This window comes from Cynocephalus volans, chromosome 13 (genome assembly GCF_027409185.1).
Source record: "Cynocephalus volans isolate mCynVol1 chromosome 13, mCynVol1.pri, whole genome shotgun sequence".
Lineage (NCBI taxonomy): Eukaryota > Metazoa > Chordata > Mammalia > Dermoptera > Cynocephalidae > Cynocephalus > Cynocephalus volans.
In genome coordinates this window covers 33224349-33250507 of record NC_084472.1, presented here as the reverse complement: position 1 = coordinate 33250507, position 26159 = coordinate 33224349, and the positions used below count along the sequence as shown (strand labels likewise).

The following is a 26159-nucleotide window of genomic DNA, read 5'->3' as shown; positions in this document are numbered from 1 at the left end:
GCCCCCCTAACTGGGTGTGATATCAGCCACGGCTATTATCGAGGCCAGTTCATCACCATAAAATAAGAAGTGTTCCTCGGGTCAAGGGTCTGCGGTCTCTCCTGTGGGTTCAGAGAGATGGGGGAGGGAGAGATATACGGCTGCTGAGTATCTAAAGATAAATGGAAAGATGTGTGTTTGTGGGCATAATTTAAATAATTTACAAATGTATGGTGTTTAAGCTTATACCATGGGCACTGCAGGGAAGTACGTGTGTTCTATATGTATGCATACCCATGCTTACACAGGCATGTTTACATTCTTACCAAGCAAACCCTATGTAAACACACGTTTCCATTTCTGCCCCACAGCAGGAAAGGTTAACCAGGTAGACGAAGAGAAAATGCAGCCCCGGGAGGGGGCAGCCTTCTTTGCATCAAAGATCTTTCTTTACTCGCTTAGGGGTGGGGAGTGCTGAACTGAATTACACACGGCCTTCCTCCCATTAAGACAGCCTTAGTATTGTACTTTGGTGCTTGTGATTTCAAAGCACGGGGCTGAGTCTTCTTAATAACATACCCACAGATGCAAATGTATGGAAATCGAGCACCGCACAGATTTTGTGTGGAGCCCAGCTCTGGCAGGGTGGCCATTCCCCGGTTGGTTTTTTAGTGGCGCAGTTACATGAACATATATTATAGTAATTACTTTCTGGGTGCCCTCTGTAAGATGGCAGAAATATGCTCCACATCGCCCTATGTTATGTGTGAAGCATAAAGCCATATTGTAAGATAATCAAAGGCTTCTGAGAAAGGTTTGTGCTGATTAATAAAGTGTTTATGGTACTTTGTTTTGGGGGAGATTGTGATAGATATTTTAGAGCCACCCAAATGGAATAGAAAATACCACACTGTTAAGGGAGGCCCTTCATCAGCCTGAGAGAGATTGCTGGGGAGTTTCATGAGGGCTAAAAGCCAGAATCAGATGGGGAAACAGAAAGAGAAGGTGGGAGGGGGAGGCTTAAGATGTAGACCCTGTGAATTTCAGTAGCAAGTGTGGATTGTTCAGGATCTAACATTAACTTGTGGTTGTTTATTTTACATATAATAGGATAGCTAAATGATGGAGTGTATTAGTTCTTTAATAATTTATAGAAATACTTTGATGTTGCAGTAATTACATTAAAGGTCACATATCAAAGGTAATTTGGTTGAGCAGCTGTGATGGTTTCTCAGAAGCAATCAATATCACTGTCCGTGGTGCTGATTTCACCAAGGGGCCTGCCAGATTAAAGAAGGCTTATTACCAGGCAGAAAGGCCCAGGGGAAATCAGGAGCACATTGGAGCGACACGTCAGCCCCCCTTCCACCGATAATTAACACTGTTCCCCATAATCTGTGCTAATCCTTCATATGGGGAGATCTAGTGGCATTTTTCTGAAGTCACAAAGACAAGTTGGGCAAGTTTGGAAGAAAGGGCAGAAAGGAATGTGAATGTATGTTGGGAGGGGGGACGGGGGAGGATAGTGGCGAACTGCAGAGCTAAAACATAGCCTAGAGTCCTCTTGTGGTGCCTGGAACACTGTCCTTTCTTCAAATGCTTCACAGGGAGACTCATGGCCTCCAAAACCTCGTCACACAACTCACAGGGCAGGCACGGCGCATGGGGGGAGGGACTGGCAAAAGAGAGGACTGCAGCTCCAAGATCTGAGGGCACATCATCCCCACACAAACTCACTGCAGACAAATGAAAAACAAAATGACCAAGTAAAATTATGCTTTCAATTGGAGTAATTTTGATTCCAGAAAGCAGAACTTCTGTTATTATTGTTGGATGGTTCTCTCCTTTGAGATCAGAGAAAGAGTGCTGCTAGCAAATGTAGGGACAGAACCAAGAAAATGCTGCCCTACAATGAAATAACAGGTGATCCTGCCAGCTGAGGCTGTGTTCACCGCTGTCTATTTGGTTGGGGGGCATAGGGGAACCTCTTCTTGTCTGGAGTGACCACATTAGTTGCCCCAGCAAGCACACTCTGTGTTTGACTGAGGAGAATGAAATTGAAAAAAGAACTTGGAAAACTGGTAACCTCAGCAATTTAGGCACTTTTCCAGACTTCAAAATCCATTAAAATCAATCCATTAAAATCAGCTCTCCACTTTTTCACCGAAGAGAGAAAGAGGGGAAAGATAGTACAGACAGCCTATTCTGTTTCCCAGCAAGTTATGGAGCTAGCATCCTGTTGCCAGCAAGAAAAATAATCCCATTGTTTTCATGCACACACCACCACCACCACACCACAAACAAGACAACAGAGACAGAACTAGAGGGACCCCTAACACATTCCCTCATTTGAGGACTGAAGAGGGGAACTGACATTTCTCTTGGGGTGAGTGGAAGCTCAGAAAGCAGACCACAATGGCTGTTCTTACAAATCAGAGGTCAGTATCGCTGGGAATCAGCCTAATCAAAGACCCTCCAATGACTGATGGAGTCATCCCTGGACCAGTGTCACTAAATGGTTATTATTTTTGAGTTTGGCATGATTTCAGTAGGACAAGATTACTGAATTATGAAGCTTTGTCAGGGCCCATTGGAGCACTGCCTTCTGCCAGAATCTAGGTAGAGTGTCTAAACTCTCTATCTCTCTCTCTCCCTCACACTCTCCTTCTCAGTCTCTCCTGGACCCCTGCCTCTCTCCACCCCGTGCCCTTCTATTTCCAGTGTTTGTTCCATTATTTGCAGGGTACAGTCAACGTGGGGCAGTTTCTCAATCCGTCCCCAAGTATTTCCAGAGTGTGTTCCAGGCACTGTGCTAGGTGTTCCATAAGACACAGAGATGAGAAAAACACATCTCCCTCCCCTCTTGAAATTGACCATCAAGTTGGGGACAGAAGCCACACACACACACACACACCAACACACACACACATACACGCAAATAATCAACAATGCAAGAAAGCACACATTAGTATAAAATGGGTAGTGTGGACAATTGCTCAATGATCACAATTTATATTTATTAAGCACTTACTGTATGACAGCCAAGCACGTTACCTCTGTAGCCTCATTTTATCTTCACAACCACCCTAGAAGGAAGGTATCACGATTATCCCCCACAGATGAGGACACCAAGGTTTGCTCAAGGTCACACAAGTGACCAGCACTAGGTTGGCTACTGAAGCCCAAAATATCCACCTCTGCGAGTGCCGAGATGACTGTGGAGTGCAGGAGTCGCTGAAAGTTTCGTTCAGGATAGAGAGTTGGGAGTGAGAGGAGTAAGTCAGATGAGAGCACAGGTCTGAGAAACAGCACAGCAATGGGGTCTGGATGACAGGCCAGGAGCTGTGAGCTGGCCAGCACTCCTGAACAGGAGGCTTGGCTGGACAGCAGCGGACAGCTCTGAGAGTTACCTTAGGAGGCCTCTTGGAAGAATTCCATCCCTTCATATGGGCCTCTGATGCTTAGTCCCAGCTCCTCCAGCTTTGGGACTTTGCAGGGAATTGTCTTCCAGGAAGAGCCCATCCATTTCCTAAGTTGGGAATATAAGGCCTCAGGTGAGAGGCTCTGATTAGAGAAAACCAGGTGGTATGACAAGCAGTGGCCAGCACTTTGCTCCTTGGGTAGCAGGAAGGACTCCTCACCAGGCTGGCCAGGGGAAGAGCAGGGTCTAGTTTGCAGGAGGCCTGGAGGCAGTCGGGGGAGGGAGGTTGGGGGTGTGTGGGGAGTGGGAGCTGTATCTGCTTGGTAAACATTAAAGTTCCAATTCACTAGTTAAAGACTGGCTTTTGTGTCCTCCCTCCAGCAACCCTAGAATACAAAGCAAAGTAACACTGTCTCCCCTGGCTGTCTCCCACCCCCACTGCTCCAGTCAGTCAGCCCTGCAGACACGTCCCCACCATCACACCTCCAACTCAGGTCATCACAACTCAGATGGGCCATTTCCATGGAAATTCAATGTGACCTTCTTTGAATTTACTGGGAAAGATGTTAAAATGGAAAAATTTTTTTTAAAAGCTCCGTTGGATTTCTAGCAGAGCTCTCTCTGATGTCCCTTCTTTCTCACCCTTCCTTCCACTTTCCTTTTCCTTAATCCCGTTATCTCTTCCTTTCTTTTACTTTTCTTTCTCATTCTTCTCTTTATGCCTGTGTTATCCTCTCTTCTCTCCATTCTGGATATTTTCCTTTCCCCCTTTTTCTCTCTCCGTTTCAGCCCTTTCTTCTTTGATCCTTCTCACGTGTCTCCTCTCTCTTTCCTCCTCTTCTCCCTCCCTCACACCCTCCCTCTCTCTACCCACCCCACCTCTATCTTGACACCCATAGGAGGCTCTGGAACCTCCACCAGCCTCCTGGGGGCTTCCCTGACAAGGTGCATCTCTCTCCCTGACAGCCCTGCCATTGAAGGATCCATCTAATTTTATGTACAACTGTAAAGATGAATGATAAGTAGAAAGGATGCAGGCAAGAACAAGATGAATAAATTATAAAGGGCAAATGATGACAGGACAGGGGTCCCCAGAGACAGTGATATGATAACAGAAACTAAAGACGAATTTGTGATGGATGTAGTTAGCATGTACAGAGGCTGTTAATTCTTCTGGGTAGTTTTACAACTTCCAGTGATTGGCACAATCAAAGCCTTTCATTTTAGAAATGTGATGTATTTCCTCTTGTCTGTCCTGTAGGCAGTGTTGGGTTTGGTCTCTGTATGGTGAGTCTGGGTCCCGTCAGCACCTGTGTCTCCCTCCCAGTCCCCATCACCTTCTGTGTTTCTGCTTTGGATTGTGGTGTCACAGCCAGATCCACACACCCCTCCTGTTCTCTGTCCTACTGTCCTTCTTGCTAAGTATATTAGTTCTGGGACTGTTGTAATAAAGAATCACAAACTCAGTGGCTTAAACCACAGAAATGTATTGTCTCACAGTTCTGGAGACTGGAAGTCCAAATCAAGGTGTCTGCAGGGTTAGTTCCTTCTGAGGGCTGTGAGGGAGAGTCTGTTCCTCTCTTCCAGCTTGTGGTAGCCTCCAGCATTCCTTGGCTATATATTATGTTCTCTCTGTGTCTTCACATAGTCTCCCCTGTGTACATTGTCTGTTTCTGTGTCCAAATGTCTTCTTTTTATAAAGACATCAGTCCTACTGGATTAGGGCCTACACTAGTGACCTCATCTTAACTTGATTATCTGCAAAGACTCTACTTCAAATGAAGTCACATCCACCCATCCTGGGGGTTAAGACTTCAACATATTTAGGGGGGGAGTGGGCACAATTCAACCCATAACACTGAGAAATGGACTTCCCTATGGCTCTTCCACATAGGGAGAAAAAAAATCTTCAAGGATATTTGCATCACGGGGGTCCCACCAGCCCTTCCTCTGAGTCTCACAAATGGCTCACTCTTTTTTCTTCCTCTCTTGGGGAAATGAATGGCATATCTTTCTTCTTTCCTGTATTCCCTAAAAAGAATTATCTGTCCTTTTAGGGCAGTATTTCTCAATTTTGCCCCCAGGGGACATTTGACATTGTCTGGAGATGCTACTGGTATCTAGTTGATAGAGGCGTGGATGCTGCTAAATATCCTACAGTGCACAGGACAGTCCCCACAACAAAGAATTATCTGTCCCAAAATGTCAATAGTATCAAGGTGGAGAAACTCTGTCCTAGGGCCAAGCATGGGGCAGAAGGTGGGACAGTGAGGCCCTGCAGCAGAGCGGTCCTCTCTTACTCACTGGTTCTCATTCATCTGGGTGACAAGCCAGAGGGGTCTTAGAGTGCTAGACATGGGGAGCTTGTTGAGGGCCTCACGCTCAAATAGTGTGAGCACAGAGGGAGAGATGGCAGAGAAGAGGGCAAAGCCCACCTCCTGGCATTTCAGACCGTCTCCAGCTTACCCTTCACACACACTCACATCCGCCAGGCAAATTTGGCCTAAAGGCCACCAGCCTCAGCACCGACTCCAGCTCAGCTCTTTCCTTTAACCCATGTGGAAACTATGATCCAAGTGGTGTGAGTTGAGAGTCTGCTCATGACAGAGCTGGGACCAGAACCCAGGCCTCTGAGGCCCACACATGTGGATGGTGTCTCCAGCCCCTCCGTTTGGAAAAGTTCTCACCCTGACAGGAAACAGGTCTGGCAGGTTTGTGTCCAACTCAGACTTTTCAGCCCTGCAGCCTCTTCAGCACATGACACAGACCTGGGCCCATTATACAGAAGGGAACACCAAGGCTCCAAGAGGGAAGTCAGAAGTGCTTTAATTCCAGGGACTGAGGGCCAGATGGACGCAGGGGCTACATCTGCGGTACCTGCAGATCTTGCTTCTCCTCTTCCACACCAGCCCTCAGCCCCAGCCCCAGCCCCACTGTTTTCATCCAAAGTCTCTTCACACCCCTTCTCACAGGGACATCTCAGAGTCCTCCTCCCCTCCCCCCAGGGCTTTGTCCACTTTGTCCCTCCCACCTAGACTGCTCACTTTCTTCCCTGCCCTGCCCACATCGGCCTGGAGAGGTCTCTATTTCTCAGGCAAGTGACTCTTGATTCCCACGAGGACTGCATCTTCTCTATGGTCCCCATGACAGAGCCCAAGCCTGGCAATGGCCTGTGCTCAGTAAGGCTCCCTAACAAGTTTGTCTGGAAGAACCAAAGAACCTCCATATCCACAGCCATTGTACCTGACTGGAAGGAAATAAACAAATGAGAGGGCATGTGAGATAGGGAACAGAGGGACCTGGGCCCCAAGTCCAGCCTGCCACCAACATGTCGTGGGACCCTGGGCAGAGGGCTCAGCTTGGACCCTCCCTGGAACCACCTTTTGGGTTGTGAAGGAGGCAATGGGCCAGATTGCCTCACAAGTCCCTCCTAGTTCTGACAGTCTTTATATTTCTAAGAATAATAGACGGCATTCCTCACATTACTTAAGACGACATGCAGACAAGGACAATAGTGTCTCCTGCTCTCCACTACACGACGCCGCTGGTGACAAGTGTAATAAAGCCAGGGTCAAATACGTCACTCCCTGATGCAGACCAGCCAGACTGCCTGCCACCAGGGCCAGAGTTGGATTCCCAATGGCACGCCCATCCCTGCCCTCCTCTCAGGTCTCTTTCTAAGGAAACCAGACAGACGTTCTGCAGTTTTCCACAGCACTTGCCTGGGTGTGGTTTGGATCACAGTTGTCACCACCTGAACCAGCAGTAGCACCATTTGTATAAACTGCCCCATGCAGTTTGGTTATGGGGGGTAGGGTGTCTGGAACTGGACAAAAATGGTATTTTTCCTTCCTGCAGAAGGAGTTCGTAGTCTGGTTCAGGAGGCAAGTGTGAAGACAGTTCATTATCCAGAAAACATCTTTAGGGGCTAAAAAATGGTAATGATGGGAAGTGCCTAGGAGTTCAGATGGGAGGGACTGCATGATAAACCAGGGTGCCCTGGAGAGGCCCACACCACAGTGGTGGCCTCCTGCTTCCAGGCCTGCACTCTCTAGAGCATTCTTCATAGGGTGGTCAAGGTTATTACTGTGAGATGAAGCTCTCAGCACCTGAAAACCTTTAGGCTTCTGTCACCCACAGATGCAGCCAGGTGGAGACCTTCTCCTGGCCACAGACCCTCCAGACCTACAGAGCTCCTGCCCAAACACATCAGCTTCCTTCAAGCTCCTCTTTTTTTCCTGTCATTCCCTGTGCCTGGAGAGTTTTCCTACATCCTCAGAGGCCCAAATCCAAAATCATTTCCTCTGTACAGACCCTTTGACCCCTCAGGGAGCTTTCCAATCCCCTGTGGCACCCGGAGCTGCCCTTTGGTCCCACACTGCTCCATTAATTCTAGATTTCACATTTTGGAGTCCCAGACCCTAATACCTTCCTGCACATGTGCCCGGGCCTGGAACTGGTTCCGAGCGCAGGAGGGCAGGTGGAGGCAGCTCCTCTCTCCACTGAGCAACCTCACTGGCCTTGGCATCACCCAGGAACACTGCAACAGATCCATTCTCAGGGCTCCTCTCCCATCTGTATCAACTCCACGCACCTCCAGAAAGTTTTCAGTTTAGCCCATCCTGCAGGGGTACGTTTGGAAAGACAAGAAGGCCTCACTTTGTGGTCATGGGCATATGAAGGAAACGCTGTGTAGAAGTCGCTTTGGCCTGGCAGCTGCAGCCAGCACAAGCGCGAGTGTGGGTGTACGTGGAGCAAGGTGTGTGTCTGCCGGAGCAGGCTGTGCCGGCGTGAGTCTGTGTGAGGCTGTTCAAGGGTTTGTTGACCTTTTGCCAGAAACCAAGGCTGGGAAATGGAATATCTGTGTGAGCTTCTGCTCCAAGGTAGATGTGTTTTAGAATTGGAGGGATTTCCGCTAGGGAGTGTGGGTGTGGGTGAGCAGAGAGCCAAATGTCTGTGCTATTGACCTGTATATTTCTGAAACTGTGGGCTGCCATGCACCATCAAAGATGAGCAACCCTGGTGACGATGGCAAAAAGCAATATTGTTCTTTATTCTTTAATTCCTTATGAAAATCGTTTTTGTAAAGAGAAAAGGGCTGGAGTTCAGGGGGATGAAGTCCCTCTGGGGTCCCCAAGTTTATTGTGATTCAAGTGAACATTTTGGTAAAAGGCATTTGTGGTATGTCCGCATGTAACCACCAGGGGGCACCACATAGGTGGCTTCCTCTCCTGGTGGCTGAGTGGGCACAAGGCCAGTGTGTTTAATAGTGAAGCTGGTGTGCCCAGCTCCGTGCCCAGCACAGAATAGGCACAATGATGCCAAGCAATCCACTCCACCCTTCAGAACACTGACAGACTGTAAAGAAGACACCAACCAGCTGGGGGACTTGGGACTAGCCACCCAAATTTCTGGGTCTGAATTTCCAAATTTCTATAATGGAAATCACATGTGTAAGCACTTTACATGCTGTGGATTGCTATGAATAATCCAAGTATTATTATTAATGACAAAACAATGATGTGAGTATAGATGACCTTCAGAGTCCTTTGCCACAATAAAATCCAATGACTCCTAATTCATGTACGAAATAATTAGAGGATAATACAGGCATAAAACGGTTCAAGTATGCAATTTGAACTATATGCCCCATTATATTTCAGAAAAGGGCAATGACTGTGAGCTGGAATGACCAGAAAAGGCTCCATGGAGGGAAGGACAGAATTCGACTGTGTGCATAAGGAAGAGGAAATTGGAAAGGTAGTTAGAGGCTTAGACTTTGGGGAGCCAGAAAAGTCTGGATTTTCCTCCCAGAGTTAAGGATTAGAACGGGGAAGATGTGTTTGGAAAATGCAGGAGGATTCTCTCACATTGCTGCCCTTCAAAACCTCCAGACCCTTACAGCCTGTGGGCTCCAATCAACCCCAGGCAGATCGGTCACCCCAAAATCCAGTGGGCATGGCTTCAGGCCCAACAAGTGCCCAGCTTCCCTCCTCCCTGGAAGGCCCAGAATCCTCCCAGGGCTTCAGGACTTAGCCCCAAGCTCCTGCCTTCCTCTATGAAGTTCTCACGGGCTTCTCTAGCCCACATGGATCTCCCCTTTGAGGCTCCAAAGGCCAACAGCGCCAGAGGTCTAAGCCCTGTTTAAAGTGTCAATGTCATACCAGAGCATCAGCATCAGTGGGGAATTTATTGGAAACCTGGAGCCTTGGGCCCCACTTCAGACTATCTGAGTCACGTCACTCAAACTGTACCAATTGCATTTTAACAAGATCCCTAGGAGATTCATGTGCAGAGAATGTTTGATGCCCACCAGCCTAAGTTTAGGCTCTAAAGGATATTGTCTTCATTTGAATGATCCCAGAAGCAGACTCTAGATAATCATTGGAGCACAGGTGGTGCTCAAATGGGCTTTGGGCAGTGACCCCAGGAAACGTGGGTCAATTGTGGGGAAGCGTGATAGGGAACAGAAGACGTCAAGGGCCAGCTTCCACTGTAAGTGGTGCTTAATCCCATGAGGGGACTCTAGAACCAGCATCGACCACACTCCCAGGAATCATCCCACCCAAGTGGCCAGGGAGCGGGGGTATTTATACATAGATTCCCACCAGGCTGTGGCTGAGGATGTGCCCAGGGATCATTAATTCCCCAGCTGCACCAATTTGGGTGCTACATGGGTGGGAAATTGGGGCACTATGTCCAGAGAAAGCCCTGGAGCCAGAAGTGCAGGTGCTGGCGGCTGGAAGTCAGGCCATTGTCACTGAGGTGGGGAGTGCAAGGGGTCATGATCAGGAGATAGCCTACATCTACCACCGATCAAGTCTGGCAGTGATGGAGTTTGGTTGTGTTGTCCCCTCCTAAACTCATGTGGAAATTTGATCTCCAATGTGGCAGTGTTGGAAACTGATTGAGTCATAGGGGCGGATCCCTCATGAATGGATTACTGCTCTCCCTGGGGGAGGGGGGATTAATGAGTGAGTTCTCGCTCTATTAGTTCCCGCGAGAGCTCCTTGCTTAAAAAGACCCTGGCACCTTCTCTCTCTCTCTTGCTTCCTCTCTCTCTTGCTTCCTCTTGCCATGTGATCTGCTTGTACCCGTCAGCTGCCTGCCACTTTCCACCATGAATAGAAGCAGCCTGAGGCCCGTGCCAAATGTAGCTGTACCAGAATCGTAAGCCAAATAAACCTCTTTTCCTTATAAATTACACAGTCTCAGGTATTTCTGTTATAGCAACACAAACGGACTAAAACAGGCAACATCCTCCCAGATAGGAGGGCAGATGGAGGAACGTGCCTCTCTAACCACAATGACAGCAACCATTCATGAGTACTCACCATGAGCCAGACACTTCACAAATATTCTCATTTATCTGGGACAGCATCACACATGTACTCTCAACTACGCATTATCAGTGCTATTGTGTGGAAGAGGAAACTGAGGCAGAGGAGCTTGCTCCAGGCTACATAGCCACAAGAGGTCCAGCTCCTGAGCTCTGCTCCTTCCACCACACCTTCTGGCACCAACCCTATGGAAGACCAGAGCTGCTCAAAGGCAAGAACAGCGCGGTCTCCCTCAGTCCCTGTCACCCCAAGGCCACGTCCCAGGCTGCTCCCACAGGAGACTATGGCCTGATTGCTAGATACCCAAGGGGCCATGTGAGGCAGGGTGGTGGCCCCATGGGTGTGACCACACACACCTGACCTGTTTTTAAATTGGAGAAGTCTTGTTCTTCGTGGAAAATGGAATCCAATTCCAGCCCTAGCTCTACTATGGAACCTTGCTATGTGCCCTTGAGAAGCCATTTAACCTCTCTGAACTTCAGTTTCAGTGACTTCTCTGTCAGAAATACATTTGGCTGCAGTGGTTTCAACAAAGAGAGCTTTGTTTTTTGTGCACATCATGAAATCTAGGGCCTTGGGTTGGTTCGGCAGCATAACCATGTCAGGGTCAGACTCTCTTCCCTCATGGTTATAAAGTAGTTGCTCCAGCTCCATACATCACATCCATAATCAAGCAGTCTGGCTCTAGCTGCCTCTGTCCCTTTTATCAGAAATGCAAAAGATTTCCCAGAGGTCTCCTCTCCAGCAGACATCTATGTATGTCTGATTGCTCAGAACTATGTCACAGCATCACTTTAGCTGTAAGGGAGGCTGGCAAAGGGGATATCTTGCCAAAGACTGGGCACATGTCTGCCATAAACAAATCTGTGCTTCTGTTAGAAGGAGAAGCAGGGATGGATGACACTGGTAGGAACCGGTACAGTCTGTCCCCCTGCCTGGTAGAGATGGACAAGGGTGAGAGAAGAGCCAGCCGGGCAGAGTGGCACCCCGCCCCCGACCCACCAGGCAGTGTGTGCCTTCAGCTCAGATCATGACCTGCTGCTTACAGGCAGAAGCGAAGTCGAGAAAGAGCGTTTCAGAGCATGTTCCAGAGGCGCTTCTTCCATACAGTACCACTGACTCAGCGTGTTTATTCCAACGACTGGCACAGTTTCCAATTCCACAGGATTCATAGGGTGTAAGGGGATGAAGATTTCAGCCCCCCAGGTACCACATATTTGTCATGTCTCGAATGTGTGTCCTGCACTCCTGAGTGTGGCTTGAATATTGAGGAACCAAAGGCCACCATGCCAACAGACAGCTGTGCCTGCGTCACAAGCAGGCATTCCACAGGCGTTTCTCCACTCTCACTTTTTTTGACAGTTACACCAGTGACCACATACCTCTGAGGGTGGTTCATCTGGTTTTCAGGGCCAGCAGCAAGAGTCGATTTCATTTTTCAGAAACTAAAGCACAACCTCTTCTGGTGTGTTTTGAGCGGGTACAGAGTGAGGTGCATGTGCCCTGTGAAAAGCCTGCCTGAGAAATGAGAAGTGACCCTCCTGGCTAGCTTTAGGTTGGCTGGACAGAGCCAGGAAGGAGCAGGGATCAGAGATGGCCCCAGGACAGCCTGTGCTGTTGTCTGCTCCTATGGCCCTCCCTCATGGCCTCTGCCAGTGGCACGAGGAAAGCTCACCCAGCCTGCCCCACCCCCATGTGGCATGGGCTGTCCCGTGAGGTAGTGAGCCTCTGGTCACAGAAGAGTTCAAGCAGAGTCTGATTCAAGAACCAAATCAGTTCTGAGAGGTGAGTCAAGATACCATGATTTTACCCAAGTTTTACCTGCTTTACCATCATAAAACTCCCCATGGTGCCAGTGCCAGTACTCAGCCCCAGGTAAGCCAGCAGTCCCGTGGACCCTAGCCTCTGCCTTGGAGTGTCCTCATCATCACTCCACTCTCCCAATCTCTTCCTTCTCTGAAGACCCTCATGACTTAGAGGCGACACCTACCATGCCACGGGGCAGCCCCAATTCAGCCAGCTCGACTTCCAACCCCAGCTCCACCACACTCTGAGCTGTGTGACCTTGGGCTAACAACTTCCCTTCTCGGTGTCTCGGCTTACTCACCTCAGCCCGGCATGCCACTAGTGCCTTCTCCAGAGTCAGACTGAGGACAGCACGAGGTGATACAGCACAAGTGCTGAGCAAGCTGTGTGCACATGGGAAGTGGACACAGTAAAGGTCTCTGCCGCTGCCACTGTGGCTGCGGCAGCTCTGTCTCCCCACGGAGGAGTGAGTCTACCACCTGGCCCCTTCTGATCTGCCCCAGCCCCGTAGCTGCCCAGGTCTGGAAGACAGCCGACCTGGGGTATGTGGCACAGGGTTGGCCATATGGGGACACCCACAAACCCCACTCCACGTAATTGTGGGAGTGGCAGGAACGACCGGAGAGGCCCCTGTCCCTGCCCCTGCCAAGGCTTGGCTGTGCTTGAAGAGAATGCTCAAGATGACCGTCTTCGGGATCCCATGAGAAGCGTTAGTTAAGTTTGTCCTATGGTTTGTCCAACCCCCACTTGAGACCTACATACCCCCCCTCTCCACCCCCCATTCAGCATGTCTCACCCCAAAAAGTGCAGCACCCCTGGAAGCTGGGTGAGAGGAGCCGAGAAGATTGAAACACCTAACCAATGAGAGCAGGAGCAGAACCATGCCCTGGACAGCACGTGGTTTGAGATGGTCCAGCAGGCCCTTCAAGGCAGAGAGACAGAGGATCTGAAATGAACATGCATTCAGCCTCTCCCAGCAGCCCTGACAGCTGGCGCCCAACAGCTGGAACTGCTCAGAGCCTGAGAGAAGGTCTTTAATTCAATCCGGTAAGTGTTTTCTGAGCACCTACCAGGAGCATGGCTCTGCACTAGGTGCTACGTGGCAGGTGGAAGCAAGGAGAGGGCATGGACCCTGCTGCCTGTGAGGCTTTCCTCCTACAGAGGAGAAAAGATGTACACACCAAGCAATTAGAGGACAACGGAGAGAGACTTCAGGCTAAAATGCGGAGCTCTGAGTAGTTTGGGAGTGCTGTGAGGTAGTGACTATTTACACTGCACTGGGCACTGGGGACACTGCCCTTGGAAGGATGGGCCAGGTTTAGGTGGGTGGAGAGGGGCTGGAGATGTGTTCCAGTGAGGTGACAGCAGGATTGGAGGCCAGGGGAGGAGGGAGCAGAATGGGGTGAGAAGACTGTACTGGCTGGAGTGCAGGGCACTCAGAAAGGGGCTGGGGGTCACAAGTTCGAGGTGAGCTGGGACCTGCCCGGGGAAAACCTTGAACATCCCTCTGAGGAACTTGGTCTCTTTTGGGGGAAAGTACTTGGGAGCCACTGAAGCTCCTTGAGTAGGAGAGTGACCACCTCACCATGGTGTGCGGCGTGGTCTGGATAGGCAAGGCCTGTGCCAGTCCCAGTGAGAAGCCTGAGGTGGACAAGTGGCATCAGGAACAGGAGCTGGGGATGGTGGAGAGCCTTCCTCAGTTTCGCTTCCCAGGAGCAGCCTCCATGGGCAGAGTTGGCAACCGGAGGCACGGGCTGGCAGAGGCTGCTTACTTGGTACTGCACAAGTCCTGCTGGTGGATGGTTGAGGGGACATTTGGCTCCCTCTGGGCCCCTGTAGCTGGTGAGGAAACTTGGCTTTCCCCTGACCAGTTGGAGGACTTGTCCCACCTGGAAGAGAAAGTCTCTGAGTGGGGCAGCCCTCACAGTGCTGGAGAGTTTTTTAAGCCACCTGACTTCTGCACAAGGGAGTTTCTTTAACATTCAGATTTGTAACAAATGTAAAGACAGATAGAGATGCAATCTCTCTCTCTCTCACACACACACACACACACACACACACACAGAGTCATGAGGAGTCAGGACGTGACTGCAACCTATTTATTGCAAATGCACCTGGGGTGATTTTGCAGCTCCTCCAGCTTGGGAAACCCCTGCCACTCCTCCCATTCTCTGTCCAGCATTGTCAGAAATCACTGATTCCTCCTCCTGGAATAGAAGAGTTTGATCCATGAAGAGGACTCTACTCTGCCATTATATTTCACTCCTGAGGGCCAGGGAACCTCAGAAAAGTAGAGTGGGAAGGGGCCTCGGCGTCACCCTCCCACCCCCTGCGTTTTGCATGGGAAGCCCGAAGAGGGCACACGGCCTGCGATGGTCTGTAGACAGCTGGACACAGCTCTGCTGAGATACCACATCAGGTCATTTCTCAATTGCAATATGGCCTTTATCTCAAAGAGACTCCAAGATTGATAATCAAGTAAACCCGTCTTAATTCAGAAGAGCTGGGGAGGACACCCATTTCCATTAGCATCCATATGAGGGGGTGTGCTCAGTGCAGTTTTATTACTTTTGAGTAGACAGTGCAACAGTGCTTTCAAGCTAATGTCCTGCCACGCCTGCTTTAATGAATAGATGCAAAGCATGTGTAATTAGCATAGTGACAGTGTGGCACTAAGTACTGGGAAGCCACTTGCAAACACTCTTCTCTTAGGTAGACAACATTTTCCTGCACACGGTAATTTTGCCCACGCTAATGATTTGCCAATCAAAGTTTTTGCAAAGACCAACTTCTCCTAAGGTCCAAACTACCCTCTATTCTGACTTGGTTGGTTCAGCCACCTCAAATACTCAGCATCTAACGGATGCAAGGAACTTGCAGTGGCCAAGCCACAGTGCATCAGAGCCTCTCCAGAAAGCCTTCCTTGATGGCACCCATTCTCTAACGTCCCCCCCCCACCGGAGGTTTACGGGATACGGGGAGCTGTCCTGCATTATGAGGTGACAGGATGGGCTAGATCCCACTCTCACCTCTTGATACTCTCAGACCCCACGGAGCTTTGTGGTTGGTTTGTGTGCTTCAGCCTGCACCCGCCCCAGTGCTCCCCAAACACTTCTAACTCTTGTTAGGTCACCGGACAAAAACCCGATCATCGCTGATCACTCAGACGATGGAGGCAAACCCACTGTCTGGTCACTGTCTGAGCTTCCCTCTCTCCTGCCCACAGGTTCTGGGAAGACAGTGTGTGCCATCTTCCTCTATTCTTATTAAACGATTTATCTGGGGGAACTTAATATTTTCTTTTAGGATAAACTGAGCTAATGTGATGTGCTTGTTTTAATTTGTGAGGTTAACTGATCTAATTATCTGTGGCGTTTAGTAAATCCTTGTGCCTGGGCCGGCTGCAGGTGTGGGCTTTGAATCCCGCCAACAGGAAATCTCTTAAAACAAGCTGATCTAACGCAGCAGGTCTGCTGGTATGAGGGATTTTCTAATAATGCATGAATTTATTAACAGCCAAAGATAAATAGAGGATGTATTTACGTTAAACCAATTCGAAAGGAACTGTCTGCTGCTTCTCCAGCCTCCCTCCCAGCAGATGCGACCCCCAATTCCACGTCACTGTCTGTGCCACCCAGTTGGAGTAGAGAACAACCCTGAGAGGCCCCACGAGACTCCAAGTAGTTACCCATGCCAAGATGGCATGAAGGGGTGAGCTGGCCTGGCAGGGGTTAAAGATCTGGAGTTTCAGTTCACTCCACACTCCAAAAGAGGCAGTGCTATTGCCCAGCTCCCTAAAGCTGACACGGCCTTGCAAAGTTAACAGGTACCTCCCCGTGAGGAGAGTGATGGTCCCATTGTCCCTGGACTGCGAAGATGGTCCCCACAGTCTATGTTTGGGGCTGAGTGCTACACTTCTGGGGAAGGTGATAGGGCAAGAGAAGGAAATCCCTCCACTTGGAGCTGATTGAACAACTGGTGACATCCAGCTCAAAGGGGCACAGCCTTGGCCGATGTGAGGTGTGGTCAGATGGGGAGGCAGGTCGAGGGGACTTGGGACAACCTACCACACACAGGTGTCATGAGAGGCTCCTGGCTTCCCAACACCCTTCCCTGCCCCTGCCCTGACCCACCAGGAGCTGCCCCAACCCCCATCTGGGGCTCCAGATGCCAACACTGTTCAAGGGGAATGGAATGGTAACTCCAGAAATGCCACATTGCTCGAAACACTGTTAGGCAGTATTGTCTGAAACACGGCTTCAGGGATCAGGCCAAGCAGCCAAAGCCACATTTGAAATGCATTTCCCGTTACCTGAGGCCCAGACTGCCTGACAGCCCGAGTCACGCAGTACTGAGCTGCTTTCAACCAGCATGGAGCTCTCCCTTTTCCACATGAATGATCTAGCATGCCACTGCACTTGCAAAGGCACGTGTAGAATATGCACACACATGCAAAATGTGTGTGCACAGAGATGCAGCTGCATGCACAGGCTTATCACTCAAACACATGCACACACATACACACGCCAGGGTGCATGGTATATGCGTGTGCACAAAGGTGTGTACACACAACAGATGCATGTGTACACATAAATACATATAGAAGGACATGCACACACAGACATCCTGCACACACCCACATGTGGGTGCACAACACACATGCACACATGCACTCCCTTCCTCAGGCTCCCATGGAATTGAAAGAGAATGTAGCTCTATAGGGACAGCTGAAGATAAACTCTTGATTTCTGATTTCCAGAGCAGTTTAGACAAGGTCCTCTGAAATGCATTAAAATGCTAATCACAGCATCTGTCTGAACCCTAGCAGCTGTGTGACTTGGGGGGAAATCGAAACAGAATGGATTCCGAAGCCTGGATCACCTCCTTGACTCTCCTTCCCTGGCTCTCTCCTTTGTCTTCCTGCTGCCTTCTCTGGCCTGCTCCCCAGGGGCTCCCCCAACACTAGCTTCTCTGCCACCTCATTTCCAGCCTGGTCTGCAGTGGTTTTCGACTCTGCCAGACCGATTGTCCCAAGTGCGTGGTTTTCCGGTGCTAACAAATAGGCTGCCGCCCTTGTTCTGATTCTGCCCAAAGTTCCCTTAGTGGAGTTGCTCCAACTCAGGCCAGAACAGGCAGGACTAAGTTCTTCTGCATCACAGAAATGGCCTCCCACCATCTGGGCCCCACTCCTGTCCCAGTCCCCCAAGCCCTGCAGGTTTCAGACCCCTTCCCTCAGCTAAGAGCCCAGAAAGTGCTTGCAGTGTCAAGGATGGATGTGAAAAGTGTTCTATTTAGCCTAAAGGAAGAGCACTCTGATGGTGGGATTTCAGGCACTGTACTAGGCAGGTCATGGGATACATCTTAACCAGGGCAGCTTTCTGACTCCCCCCAGATCACATCATATGTGGGCAAGGGAATGGGATTAGGTGTGAGTCCATGCACCCACACTCCTGCTGAGCACCCTGCACTCCATGTCCACCAGCCCCAGGTGACATCGGGCCCTGCATCAGGCCCTCACTCTCCCACCCTGTGACTGTTAGTTGCTCCCCACCACTCTCCACCAACACCAGGACCCAGGACCACCCCTTGCTCCTGACCCCCCCATCCAGGCACAAGTGGCTCTGCACCCCACACTTGGCTCTGCCAGTTTCCTCTGCCTGGACTTCCACTACACCCCAAGCTCTGTTGGCCAGGCCAGTCCTTGGTCAAAATTCCAGACTCAGCTCAGACATTTGCATATCCAGGAAGCCTTCCCCAATCTGGATAAGGCTGGATATGATGCCCGCTCCTGTATTCCCGACATTCCTGTGCATTCCTCAGTTTGCCAGAGTTTAACACAACCTCTCCGCCTGACACTGCCCCTAGGCTGTGCCTTCTTTGAGGGCAGGAGCTGAGTCCTACCCCTCCCTGTGGACCCAGCATTGGTGCAAGGACTGGCCTGGGAACTTCTCAGTAGCTGTGAGACTATTGGAATGTGTGGGTGGGTGGATGGGCAGGTACCTGAAACCTTGGGAGCAGAACCCTTTTTTGGGAGCTCCCGAGCAGACATTCTGGAGGTAGTTTGCCCTCTCTGCTGGTGTTAGTACAGGCCTCACACCAGGCTCCATGTGCCCACATCCGCAGCCCCACTCCATGAAGACTGAAGCTCCCAGCATACCACTGTTCCATTTTTCCTCTTAAGTATCAAACTGTCATTTCGCTAAACACCATCTGGAGACTACTGGCTTCAGCCCCTCACTTCTCGCAAACTCTTATTAACATGACGGGTGTTTATTCCTTCTTCCTCCTCTTCCGCTTCCTCCACAATGTCTCAGCTCTGTGGCCTGCAGACATTCATCTCATCTTTAGGGAGCTCAGCTCTGCCGGGGAGGGTGGCCGACTCAGGCTTGGCTTTAAGCCGCTGACAGTGATAAAATAGCACATAGAAAGAGCTGTGCTGGCCCCTTGTGTTGCCTAGGCCCAGCCAGCCTGGGAAGGGGGGATGGCAAAGGCAAGTTGTGGAAGAAACCTTGTTATACTTTGTCCACAGTGGCCTTCAACAAAGCTCAGATTTCCTAACCCCAGCCCCTGGGCACCATCTCTGTGCTGCCAGCACGCTGCGCCCTCCCTGCCTGTGCCCATGTGCACATCTGAACGTGCTGCCTGGCCTCAATTCTCACTTGTCTTGGAGGAGAAGCCCATGTCTTCCTCCTGCACGCAGCCTTTCCTGACTACCACACCCACAGCAACCCCCTTCTGCGGCACTTGCGGCATGAGCCACATGGTGTTGCTCAGTGCTGCGCCCACACTGCACTCTGTTCCATATCATGGACTTTATCTCCCTGAACAGACACAAATCTCCTCTGATGTTGCCAAGCACCAGCCCAGGACTGGGCATGCAGCCCATCCACAGTCAGTCACCCCTGTCCGGAGACACAGTAGACCAGCAGCAGCAGCGACCCCAGTAAGACAAGCCCAGCTCCTTAGGGTATATAGCTGTCATCAAGGTGCTCATACATGGAGTCCCAGTGACCACACGGAGGCCCGCCTGTTCCGGTCCTTCCCCATGTCCCAGGCTGGCACTCAGAGGCCAGCTTGCTTCCCCTGGTAGAGCATTAAGCTAATGCGTGTTGTGTCTCATTAGTGGCATTCTGTTTGTGCCAGGGCCGGGCAATTTGATGGGTAGTTGATTGGATAGTCTGTTTATTTATGGCAGGAAAAGCCTTCTTTATTGAGGACTGGGCAGCACATTTCTGTCCCCATGGCACTAAGATCCTCTGGCAATCAAGCAATTATAAATTAAAACAAAACAAATAATATATAATAAGCAATAAAGACTGCATGCCTCCATGGAAAGAGCTCTCCTCGGGCAGGCCCCAGCGTCTCCCCACAGCTGGGCCTGGAGACCCAGCAGACCCCACGCAGACAGACACCGGCCGGCCAAAGCTCTGGCTGGATTCCACCACCAGGCAGGCAGCAGGGTGCTAGCAACAGCAACAACTCCTACATTGACAGAGAACCTTTCACTTTCATGTCATTGATCTTCACAAAACCTTAAGGAAGGGAGGACAGATTTTGTTATTTCCACTTGATAGGTCAGGAAACTGGGTGAGGCCTATGGCCATGAAGAGACCGGCCCAGAAGCAGTACAATTGGGTTCTAGCCCATGGCAGTGCCGTGAAGGACTGGGGAGGGTCCAGGGAGAGTCCTTGGAGACCTGTCCATGCACTGGGATTGTAAGCCGAGTTGATGGTGTCCAGGAGTGTATCTGAAAACATCAGGTTGGCATTTCTTACGTGGTCCTCCTGTAGCAGGGTTGTTGGTGTGGGGTGGGATGAGAAAGCTGGGTTTAGAAGTCTGGAGGTGACACGGTAGCCCCAGCTGCATGTTAAACAGCCAGGGCAAGCTGCAGACAGGGCTTCTCCACTCCCCCTCTGGGAGATGCCTCCTCTGGCAGGGCTGCTCCGTGATCCACACAGTGCCAAGAGCTCAGAAATTCAAAGGGCTGTGATTCTCAGCCATCCTGTCTGCAAAACCATACTTCTATCCCTAAAGCAGCTGGTCAGGCAGAACACCCAAGCCCACGCCAGGCAGAGTCCTTAGTCATGGAACAGACACGGACAGAGCTCAGATATCTTCTCCATGGGGTCCAAGTATGGTCAGAGTGTCCCTCCAGACTTCCAGGGGCCTGGAAAGGCCTGCCTGAGCTATCCTACAACCAGAACAGTAGGAGTCAGGGAAGAGCAGGACTGGGCATTCATTGATGGGAATGAATGTCTTTAGAAGCCTCAAGCTGGAGGACTGTAGGCTCCAGAAGACCCCGCACGCAGAAAGGCAGTGTGCAGAGTTCCACCGTACAAGCGCAATCTGTGTCTCACTCAACCCAGGTCCCTCTCCAGGCACCCCTCGCGCCTTCCCCATGCCTTTCCTGCTGTCTTCTTCATCCTCACAAAAACTAATTGTCTCTCTCACCAGCCTGTGCCCATGCTTTCCAGAGGTTTATGCATGAAACTAATTATGCACCGCTAATTTGGAAGCTAGCAGCTTTCCTGTTAACGTTCATTTGATTTGGGTTGTTCTGCTGAGTGGCATTTCTGTAAATATGCCATGGGGCTGGGGGCCTGTCAGGGAGGGTAACCTGAGTTTGGGGTCAGGGGGAGGGGTCTGGGGGTCAGGGGTTGGCCAGGCATGGTGCACTCCATGTGGGGAAGCAGACAGGTGGGTGACATTACCATAAACCAGGGGAGGCCTCATTAGCTGCTCTGGATGGCCCCACCAGGAGGTAGGAATCTGACTGTAAAATATCACACTCAGTTGGGCAGGGGCAGGTTAGAAAACTGCCCACAAAGGTAAAAAAGTGCTTGGTTGGCAGGAGCGCTCACTGGGCACGGGTGCTGCGGGTCAGGGGCTGGGATCCACTAAGTGAGGAGGGGGCGAGAGATGGGAGCTGGGAGATGACAGTGGTCCCTGCCCTGAGAAACTCCCTAGAAGGAAAGACCTTGGGCCCAAGTGGGTGATGGTGCTGTAGTCCTGGAGGGCTAGCATCCTGGGGTCCAAGGAAGGAACAGGGGCTGGCAGGACCCTTTGGCCCATGTCTGAAGGTCTCCAGTAGACCAGCAGAGCACTCAGGCCCACCCCAGTTCTGACTCCGTATGTGACCTTAGGGAGACAGTTTAATCTCCCAGGCCTTAGGATCCTCTTCTGAAAAATGGGAAGAATCACTTCCAAGTTAGTCGTGGGGTTTTGCAGAGGTCTCATGAAATGAGAGGCTTAAAAAGGTCTTTGTGAAATATCTGACAGGGTCCACAAACATGTGCGCGCCTCTGAGGCCCAGCACGGCCTCTCTGGTTGGCCACAGGGGCTCTTCCTTCTCTGACCTGCTGTAGCAGGGCCGGTTTCATGGACATAAGACCTGCTCAGTCACCCAAAACCCCACACGCACAGAAGGGCCTGCACTTGGCTTAATGCTCTGTGGTCACCAGCTTGAAATTCTTCATCATTTTTGAACAAGGGGCTCCATATTTTCAATTTGTACCCCACAAATCATGTCACCAGTCCTGTCAGTACCACCGAGTCTCACGTAGACCCTGGACTCATGGAGGAAGTTCTCAAGGGACTTCTGTGTATTCATTGTGTCTCCTGGAAAAGGAGCTCCCTGAGGCCCAGGGCTGGGTCTCCTCCTCCCGTTGTCTCTCAGGCTGGGCTCCACAGAGTACACAACAGAGAACTCAGACTTCTCAACTGGTCCTTGGACATTGTGCACCTTGAACTGTCCATGACTGGGTCTATTTATCATGCACACTGACCATTTTTCTTCCCCTTAACATACCCAGTGAGCATCTTCCAGCAATCCTACTCCCCTCTCCCAACAAACGTGGGGGCCCCAGCCCCCACCTCAGCATAGAAGAGGGAATGTCAGTGCCTGCTGCAGCATTGGCCTGTGGACACTGACAGCCTCACTGTCAACTACGATCTCTGGTGACAGGGAGCCCACCTGGCTGGCAGCTCGGAGATTTCGGGCATGTGCACAAGGGAAGGATTAGCAGAGAAGTCAAACAATGCCTGCAGGACCTGCGGATGGTTCCTGCAGGGCCTGTGGAGGGCCAGCCCAACAAGAAGGCCTCCAGGGGAGCAGAGGGGAGGGTGGGAGAGGAGATGTGGCCCTGGGGGCCAGCGGCGGAACCCCAACTTGTGCCCAAAGGAAAGCTGGACAAAGTGTCCTCTGGGGGCTACTGAACACCTCCAGGATATCAACACTCTCCTCTCCTTTTCCCTGCCTGAGACCTCCAGGCAGTGCCAGAGAAGCCTTTCTGGAACAGGATGGCCAAATGGATGCAAGAGCCACCCCCAGATCACACTCCTACCTCTGCCGGGCCCTAAAGTGCTCTAGGGAAGAAACAATGCTCATGTAAGAGCACAGCCCATCGCCTGTTGTGCTATGGTGAGCATTGCTGTGGACCAAGCATCAATCACTTACTGTCTCTGGGTGGTACTTCCTGTGCAGGTAGGAAGAACTCAGTCCTCCCGGGAGCCCTTCAGCAGTGCCTTTGCGCTCCGAGTGTTCTCACCAGCAGTCAGACACACCAAGGTTCTGATTCCAGTCCAACCAGACCAACGATGCGGCCTTGGAGCTAATCTCCTAGCTGTGCTGGCCTCCATCTCCACACCTGCAAAGTATGTGCAAGGACGCCTTCCTTTGCAGGGCTGTCAGAGGCGTAGAATTGGTAGCCACTCACCGAGCAGAAGCTCTAGCTGTGACTTGGTGACCACTGATCATTCTGATGTACAACAATGTCTTCTCCTCCCGAGCCTCTCACTCCCCAGGCACACAGTGGACAGACAGGGAAGGGCTGTCAGAGGGGACGGACACACCGTGCGCATTGCACTCTTGGTCTTCCACACATAGCATGCGTTGCATTATTTGGCACAGGTTCTTGGCTTTTCCTTCCCCTGATGGGACCTGAGTGTCATTTTCCAGCAGGCTTTTTCCATTCACATAACAAACCTTGGGAGTCCCACCTCCTATGTGGGATCAACCTACAGCTGTTACTTGATGTTGATGCAAGTTTCCTTTAGTTTCCAAGACTGCCTGAGAGGCAGGCCTCCTGCTGAGCCATATTGGCCAGACCTCTGTGGCAACCAATGCTGAGTAATGGTTCAAATGGTAACCAGCATTAGCAAATAGTTCCTGTGATAATTGCAGCCTAATTTGTGTGTGTGCACATGAATTAGCATGCATCTGTATGCCATTAGCACTTTGAATTATCTCCTGAGCAGCAGCGCTTGCCTCCGGCCCTGTGGACAAAGCCAACAGTGAGCTCACTTTCTTCTAAGAACAAAGGACAGAAAATGGTGTTTTAAAAAAGGGAAAGACTTTGCTTCCAGCCTTCTCTGTGGACTTGCTCCATAAGCTGAACCACTGGCCATTCTAAGGCATAGAGGCAGAGAAAACCAGGAAAATACAGACCTCATCACTGTTAGTAGTTGGACCAGATGATATCCTCAGCTGGGACTTCTGCTGGGACTCCTAGGGACGAAATGAGGGCAATTCAGGGGCCCCTTGCTCAGCGAAAGAGCTGCTCTCCTAGTTGGACTATAGAAAGGATCATGTTCCGTGTTAAATGCACCCAGGGAATTATTTGAACTCCTTGTATAAAGTAAGGGATCATCTCTTGACTTGAGTTTTCATCACAGACTTCCTGAGAAGAGAAACCCTTAGGGTTAAGATCTCTACACGGACCCACTCATCTTCAGACCTGGTGAGCCCTGGGCTATGGGGATACTTAGAAAACTTCCTAAAGAAGCACCAATGGCATTGGGTCAATTCCTTCTACTCCATCCATCTTGGCCAATACTGCTCATTCATTCAGAATCTGAACTGCTAGGTTTTTAATAAGTACCTGGAAATCACTATTTGATCTTCCATCTGATTTTCTGAAAAGTCTTTCAATATAACAAACCATAAATCATGCCATTCAAACCCTGTCTTCCAGGGACATATGTACTTAGAAAGTTCAGTCCCCACAAAAAAACACTCAGACCAGCACAGGGTTTCTAAGTTGGTGTGACATTAGGAAATGAATATATCCAAAAGTGACTAGGATTGACTGGGGTGTACCAGCTATGGCCAAGGACAACCTTGCACCATAAGTGCCAAGACCCCCACCAGCTCCCTATAGGGTGTGAATGCAGCCCACCCAAGATGAAGGCCAATAAGGCAGACCTGCTGAAGGTAGCCATGCATCCTTCTGGGCTCTGAGGCCGAGGTCACGTGGCCTGCGGGGCACAGAGTATGACTCACGTGACACAAACTCCTGTCCAGGCCTCCTTCCTCCCACTGCCAGATCATGGTCCATCCATGAATTCTATGGATGACTGTGACTATGCAAACATTAGGTCTCCATGCTAAAGAGAACAAATGGACGGAAGGGCGCAGGATCTTACTAAGAGACAAAGGCAAATCCAGGTACCTGACTGCAAGTTCAAGAGCTCTGAGCAAAGAAGGTGGAAGAGCCAGTTCCATCGACCGTTAACTCTGGGAGGGAGAGAACTCAGAGCATCTTGGCTTCAGAGAGGAAATTGAGTCTCAGCATGGAGCCAGCATCATGGGGACACACTGGGACCAGAGGGAATGAGGTGGATCCTGAACTCAGCATTCATCTTGGAGAGAATACATAACTTATAAATGCAAGAAAAAACTTCCAAACCTGATGATATGGCCCCATGTCCTGAAAATTCACCACCAGGCTGATAGTCCATGCATAAGAGGTCGAATCAGAAAGTGTCCCAGGGCAAATGGTGCTGGGAAAACTGGATAATCATATGTAGGAGAATGAAACTAGACTCATATCTTTCACCATATACCAAAATCAACTTAAAATGGATTAAAGAATTAAATATACAACCTAAAACAATAAAACTCCTTAAAGAAAACATAGGAGAAACACTCCAGGAAATAGGAATGGGTATGGAATTCATGAATATGACCCAAAAAGCACAAGCAACTCAAGGTAAAATAAACAAATGGGATTATATCAAACTAAAAAGCTTCTGCACAGCAAAAGAAATAATCAACAGAGTAAAAAAACAACAAACAGAATGGGAGAAAATATTTGCTAAATATACATCTGACAAAAGATTAATATCCAGAATATAAAAGGAACTCAAACAACTTTACAACAAAAAAACAAATAATCCAATTAAAAAATGGGCAAAGGAGCTGAACAGACATTTCTCAAAGGAAGATACACGAATGGCCAACAGACACATGAAAAAGTGCTCAATATCACTCAGCATCCAGGAAATGCAAATCAAAACCACACTGAGATACCACCTCACTCCAGTTAGGATGGCTAATATCCAAAAGACTGAGAACAATAAGCACTGGAGAGGTTGCAACTCTTATCCACTGTTGGTGGGGCTGCAAAATGGTGCAGGCTTTATGGAAAATGGTATGGAGGTTCCTCAAACAATTGCAGATAGATCTACCATATGACCCAGCAATTCCACTGCTGGGAATATACCCAGAAAAATGGAAATCATCATGCTGAAAGGATACTTGTACTCCAATGTTTATTGCAGCTCTATATACAATAGCCAAGAGCTGGAACCAGCCGAAATGTCCATCATCTGAT

General features: G+C 50.1%; 1 protein-coding gene across 13 annotated transcripts in view; it reads left to right on the top strand.

The window, feature by feature from the left end:
• Window positions 1-26159, top strand: part of CELF4 (CUGBP Elav-like family member 4) — a 295953-nt gene that overhangs the window by 76923 nt on the left and 192871 nt on the right. The window lies entirely within an intron of this gene.